Source organism: Anarrhichthys ocellatus, unplaced genomic scaffold, assembly GCF_004355925.1.
Source record: "Anarrhichthys ocellatus isolate YVR2014 unplaced genomic scaffold, GSC_Weel_1.0 scaffold12, whole genome shotgun sequence".
In the NCBI taxonomy this organism is placed as follows: Eukaryota; Metazoa; Chordata; class Actinopteri; order Perciformes; family Anarhichadidae; genus Anarrhichthys; species Anarrhichthys ocellatus.
Window position 1 is genome coordinate 2267763 of NW_022280042.1, and position 6630 is coordinate 2274392.

Consider the following 6630-nt stretch of genomic DNA (forward strand, 5'->3'; position numbering starts at 1 on the left):
ACAGAAAACAACACCATGAATCCAGCACAGAAGTCTGGACTGATGACCTCGCTCTATAGACCAGACCTGAGCACTAAGCCGGCTGTGAGAAGAGCCTCTGTGCTCGCCGTGAAACCCTTGAGGCCTCAAGCCGTCTCCTGCCTCCTTGACAGACAGGGCTCAGGTGTTGCGCTTCCGTTCCTGTGTAAATTATACACCAGGTTTCTGAAAGGTGTCACATTAGATGCAGGATGTGAACTACTGTGCTGACAGCTTTTAAGATATTTCGGGAAGTGAAAACCTATTGCTGATATCAGCTTTTAATTAAACACTGTAAAAGTATAAAACAAAAAAAGAGGAAAAAGAAAGCGGAGCCTACGTTGAACAGAGAAGCCCATTCACATAATGGGTTTATGTTCCCTGCCCGCCTGCCCCTGGCCCCAATCTGGCCTCCTCTCTCTTTTAGAAGGCCTAAATGACTGACCCATTTACATAACTCCCTTCCGGTTTGCAAACGGTTTTCCCTTTATGAGGCCCTCTCCCGTCTCCGAACTCATTCTCCTCGTCTTCTCCCCCGTCTCTGTGGCGGACCAGGTGGAGCCTGGTCGGGGTCTAGTCCAGGCCCAGAGCAAACTCTGTCACATGCAGGGGGGAGAGAGAAAGGCAGCCGGGGGGAACTGTGCCGATAATCTCTGTCAACAGCATGTCTGAGGGCCTCGGCTGCCTAGCTACTGCCCAGTGTGTGTGTGTGTGTATGTGTGTGTGTGTGCGCTCAAAACCAACTGGTGAAGTGTGTGTCTGCTTCTTTCTGGTGTGTGTGTGTGTGTGGGTGTTTCTATTGATAGACGACGGCTCGCCTTAGCCACAAAAAATAAAAGCATGCGTGCTCGATAGAATAGTTTCAGAATAGACGACACACCAGTGATCAATCAAACCGCTTGAAAGTGACACATTTGGTCCGACAATTTGTTACAAACATACGTATTCGCTTTCTTGCAGTAGAGTTGGATGAGGAGATTGAGGCCACTCTCGTGTCTGTGCCTTAAATAGCACCGTTAGCTTAGCTTAGCATCGCTTGGAAACAGGAGGAAACAGCCAGCAGGCTCTCCAAAGTATAGTCCAGTTACTAGCACTCTGTAAATTTGACTAATGAACATGTCATATCTTGTATGTTTAATCCGTACACATATCAAAATGTACAAACGGACAAGTTGGGGTTTTACGACCAGCGGGCCACGTTCAACAACTTCCTGGAAAAGAATGTTTGTTGAGTGATAACCACCCAATCACACGTACGATAAGATCAGGATGGAAATGAACCACATTTAAATATAGACAGTGTAGTGAGCCGATCGAATGTAATGACTCTTTCCATGTGCAGATGCTCGTGTGTTTGAGCTGCAGATGTCATAAAAGTGATTATGGTCCAACGGAGACTCCAGGCTCCAGCTTCATATCTGATACAAACAGTCTGATCTCGGCAAGAAAGCCCAGCATGTTGAACTGTTCCTTTAAAGTTCCTGCTGATTGTTTCCTTGATTTCACGTATTGAAAATGATTTCAAATCATTTCCTCCATCCACTCGCAGCAGCAGTCGCCCACACCAGAGCGAGGCTTCTTAACCCCCGTGGCCCGAGGTGAGGAAATATGTAATCTCTCTGGCACAAGGCAGCGCTGCTTCTCAAGTGGGCACGAAGCGCGGTGTTGCGGAAGAACAGAATGGCTGTGTGTTCCGCTTTTCTTTTTTTTTTTTTTTTTTTGGCTTTGGCATGTGCACACACGCCTCCTTCATTCAGGAGCCACTGCAAACAGCAGGGCCTCGGGGCTCCTTTCATACATATACAGGAAGAATGGGCTCGGAGTGGCTTCCAGGACACATACCTGTCTGTTGTCGAAAGTCAAACGTGGGACTGTGACATTTCAAAAGGCCGCAGGTTGTATTCATTTCCCACAAATGTGAGAGCTCCAAAGTGGCCTGAAGGTTATCTCTTTAAAAGAACGAGGGATTTCTCAATGGGATGTGAACCTCTCTAAAGTCGCAAGCCAAACATTGTATCATGAATGTGTGGGGTAATTCCCCGTGGGTGGGTTCGTCCTGCATCGGCAAGTTTACTTCACTTCCTTACGAGGATTGTCTAAACTCTTTTGCATAACCCTGTGAGGCAAACCACACCCGTTCAGTTCTAAAATAGACTCAAAAAGTCACTCAAACAAGAACTAGATCCATGTCTCTAAAGACACATTGAAACAAGTTACAAGTTCAAGTTTGTGCGTCACTGTTAGCTCTTGTCGTATGTTAAATATATGTCCAAAAAGATTTGCTATGCAAAGATATACTGGAGTAATGTCTAACCGAGCAGAGAATGAAATATGCACCGTTAGCACTGAAAGCACCTTTAGCTGCAAGCCGCCGGATCAGCTGCCACCATGTTGAGAGGCAATCTTGAATACGGCACCTTTGTTCACGTCTTCAGAGAACGTGATCGAGGTCTGTTGAGGTGTGTGTACAAAGTTTTGTAGGGAGGAATTGTGAAAGTATGTCCACCTAAAACAACTTTTTTTACCGCTAATATTGCTAACGAAGGACAAACAGGTGACATTCACCAATATCCAACACCCAATCTCAACATCTCTTTGCTGGAAGACAGCAGTTAGACCCAGACTGAACAACACATTTTTCATGTGTTGTTTGACTTCTGCACCATTTATCCCTTGTTCGCACGCAGCACTGCCTTTTCTGGAACACTTATACTACACACACTGTTACGAGCTCAACGTCAGCAAATATTGACATTCTCCCGCGGATGCCACCTGGTCTGCCGGTTGAGGAATAATTTCTCATTAACCCCTGCAGCGGTCACATGACGCAGAAACAAGTTGCGTAAGTGAACGTCCAGGTTGTGTCTCGTTCCCAAGCGGCAGCGAGGAACTTGTGCTGAAGACAGAAACTAACACCGGCTATTTAGCAAGGGCCAAAATGACTTCATAGACAAATAAAAAGAGCTCCACCAATTGTTCATTTTTTTGCTAACTCACTGAACCTTCTGGAGTTTTACGCCTGAGGAATTGACAATAAGGATAATGACATTCGGCATCGCATAGAACTTCATCTTGCTTTCTTATTTCCAGCGTGCAGTCGTTGCCCTCATTGAGTGCTTTGCTCTCGTTTTGTTCCTCCATGAAAGCAGAACTGTGCTCAAGCATGTAATTAGTTTCCATGCTGACAATAGAGAGTGATATGAAATTGACTACAGAATATAATCAGAGCTGCAGCAGATTTACAGTCACGTAATCAACTCTACTCATAAAAGGCGAGCAGTGTACTAACTGCGGCGGTTCATTTTCGTGTTAGAACTAAAATAAATCCCTGGAAGTAATGTACACGATACTGGACGGATGTTTAGGTGTGAATAGAGTTATCCGTCTCACACGCGTAGAGATGCAAAAGTGTGTGGATGGTGTGAGGTGGTCAGTTGGTGAAAACAATGGTTGTTGTGTTCACCAGGAGCGGGGTGGGGTGGGGTAGGGGGGTGGGGGGCAGCGAGGGTAAAGAGTGCGGCCTATGTGCTGGAAAACAGAGATGTTAAGAAACCTCACGTATATCCGAACATGAGCGTCTCCGGTTGACTATAGGCCGCTCGGTGCGCTGACAAGAACCTTCCAGTTAGTCTCCACAGAGCCGCTCACTTTATACCCGATGACATTTTCGAGTTTCGAGTCCGAGCTCTCTGGTTTCCAGAGGGACCCGCGCTCCCTTTAACTCCGTCATGTGTGGAGAGCCTTGACACGTGGAGTCGTGGAACTCCTGGAGAGCGACCTCCTCGTATTTTCACAGTCAACAGCCCCCTCTGAAAAAAAAGCTCCCGCTCCCTCTCCTCCTTGCCCGAACAGTGGCCTCCTTTCAGGCGCCATCACTTAAGGGCCCTATTAATAATTTGACAAGTTTTCTCAAAGATTAATTACGGCCAGTTTCGAGGCTGCAATTATGCAGGGCGGAGAGACTGCATAAACCTTCTCCTGCTCCATTTCCAGGCCCAATTTTCCACTTATCAAGATGGCAATGGGGAGGAGAGGTTGGCTGACAGCCCCTCTGATGCATGGATCCCCGTTAATAAACAGCACTTAAATGCTCTCCGACCCGCTTCAACGCGGGACCGGAGTCAATAGGGCCAATCTTTTAAGGCCAGGACAAAATAAATCTGCACCTGGTTGCAGTAGAGTCAGCAAAGTGGTAAATCTTTCAGATTTGTTAGGATGATAATGCTAAGATTAGCATTTCCTCTTGACATGACAGCTCTGCAGGAAGTGCAACAAGGGTCTATGTTTAGCAGGTAGAATGTTTACCCTGTTCATCACCACAGTTGAGCATGTCAACATTTGCTAAGCAACAAAAGCCAAAGTACAGCTGCAGCTGATGGGAATATCATTAGTGTTGGTCGTGAAGATTTGACCTGATGATGACAGAAAACGTTCAGGGATCATCAAATTCATTATGATTTATCCTGAGGGGACCATGAATGTCCGGATCTATTTTCATGACAATCTATCAATACTTGTGGAGAACCACAAATGTCAACCAAAGTCTTTCGGGTTCATGCTCATGAATCCTCTTATATCCTTGGACCAACATTCCATTGAACTGCTCTCAGAAACCGGTAATCAGAAAAAAAAAAAGTGCTTCAAATCATCACAAGACCGGGTTATAATATTGACTCAAGGTCATTTCCACCATGAAAGGCAAACTCTAGTAGTTCTTAGCAATGCCCTCAAACCCCTCAAAGCAAAGCTGGAGTTTGACCCACTTCTGGCTCGATATGATGAAGTGTTGAACTTGTGACTGCCGGGTGAGGTGGCAAGTAGCAGCCAGACACCGTACATCACCACGGAAGAGTGGAAGGCTCCTGTCCTCCGCAGCAGATGGTTGGTACGAGCCAGCCGGCCTGCGCTCGAGTGTGTTCATGAGAGAGTGTGTGTGTGTGTGTGTGTGTGTGAGAGAGAATACAATGCAGCGAGTGCCCCCCCCCCCCCCCATGCTGTGGTCTGCCAGAGATAAGAGCCACCTGCCTGTCCCATTCCACCCTCTGCTGAGTTCAAACAGAGCCCTCATATAACTTGACAAATAACGCATGTTATCAATGCGCGTCCTTCAGGGTGTAAAGATCAATCAAATGTGTTGTACAAGTGCTTTTTGTAGATGAGGCTCTGCTTGCTCATCTTAAGTTTAGAAAATAGTGTTTTTATCATGCAGGGTTAGAATAAACAAAGTCTACTTCCTGCTACTTTCTAAGATTAGTATCGTTTCTTGTTTTCACGATGTTCTCCTCTATGTGCATGCTAAAACTTTATCATCTATGCATGCACTCGGTGAGAAGGAGGGGGGCGGAGAGGTGAACTCGGAGCACAAAGCCCGGATTGTTCCTCCTCGCTTGTCTGTCCGTGGCAACAATGAGCCATTCATTTGCCCCGCGATGGGCCCTAATTAATTCCAACTTTACATTCTGACCTACAATCTCCCCCCTGCTCATCCCCTGTTTCCCCCCCGGATCTATCAATTAATGCATCCAGCCAGATGACTTCACCCTCTGTCCTCATCTCTTTCACTGCCACGTTTATTTTGGCCAAAGAAATGATATAGTTTTACTTCTGCGCCGAGCCAAATGTCATCACAGGCAGTCCCGGATTACAAGCCAGTATTCAATTATTTTTCAGAAAGATCTCTTCTGTCATCTAAATGTTGTAAGTCCAATAGCTGCTCTCCTTTTAGCTCTGGTTTGGTCTCCACCTACCAGTACCTGGCTTTCTGGTGCGAAATCCCAGATAGATTTGCTTATTTTGTCTGCATGATGTTTGGTACTGGGCTATTTGAGAAAGTAACGGTCCACGTCAATCAGTTAAATCATGTTGTTGGCTTTAAAATCACAAGTAGTGACTTCTCTTTCCTTCATTTGGTTACAGTCCGTTTCTGGACAAAAGCAACCCCTTTCTCTTGGATTCTGAGGGCGTGACGTCAAAGGCTGACATTTACTATTCATGCTCCACATCACAAAGACAAATTCTGCGGCAAACTCCGCTGCTGCGGCGCTGTGAGATTAACTCAATACGCTGGGATCATTTACGGGCACAAGTTAGAGAGACGCGCCACCACATCACAGAAGACCCGACGGTTCATTATCGTTTTGTTTTACTAATGTTTGAAAGGACGGATCTATGGAAACCCTGGCTGCATCACCTGCACACAGGTTCTCTTTGCCCACACACACGCATCAAAATGGTCCCTTTGCCGCAGTCTCAGCCCCCTGCTCTCCCCCTGACAAACAGAGATTGGCGCTGTTTCCTTTTTCCTGCCCTACATCCGAAATGCGAGGAGTGGGAGGAGATGAGGAGAAGCGAGCTGAATGGAGAGAGAGAGAGAGAGAGAGAGAGAGAGAGAGAGAGAGAGAGAGAGGCGATATAGGAGGGAGAAGGCATGAAATGTGTGGGAGGAGGAGGAGGTGGAGGGGGAGGAGGAAGGCGTCTGTGGTGGTGGTGGTGGGCACAAAATGAAGAACAGAGGCTGCTTTGTCGATAGCAACAGCAAACTTTACGCCGATCATTTGCTGCTCTCGCTCCGCGGCCTCAAAGAGCTGCAGTCTGTTTGTGATGGGAGAGTGT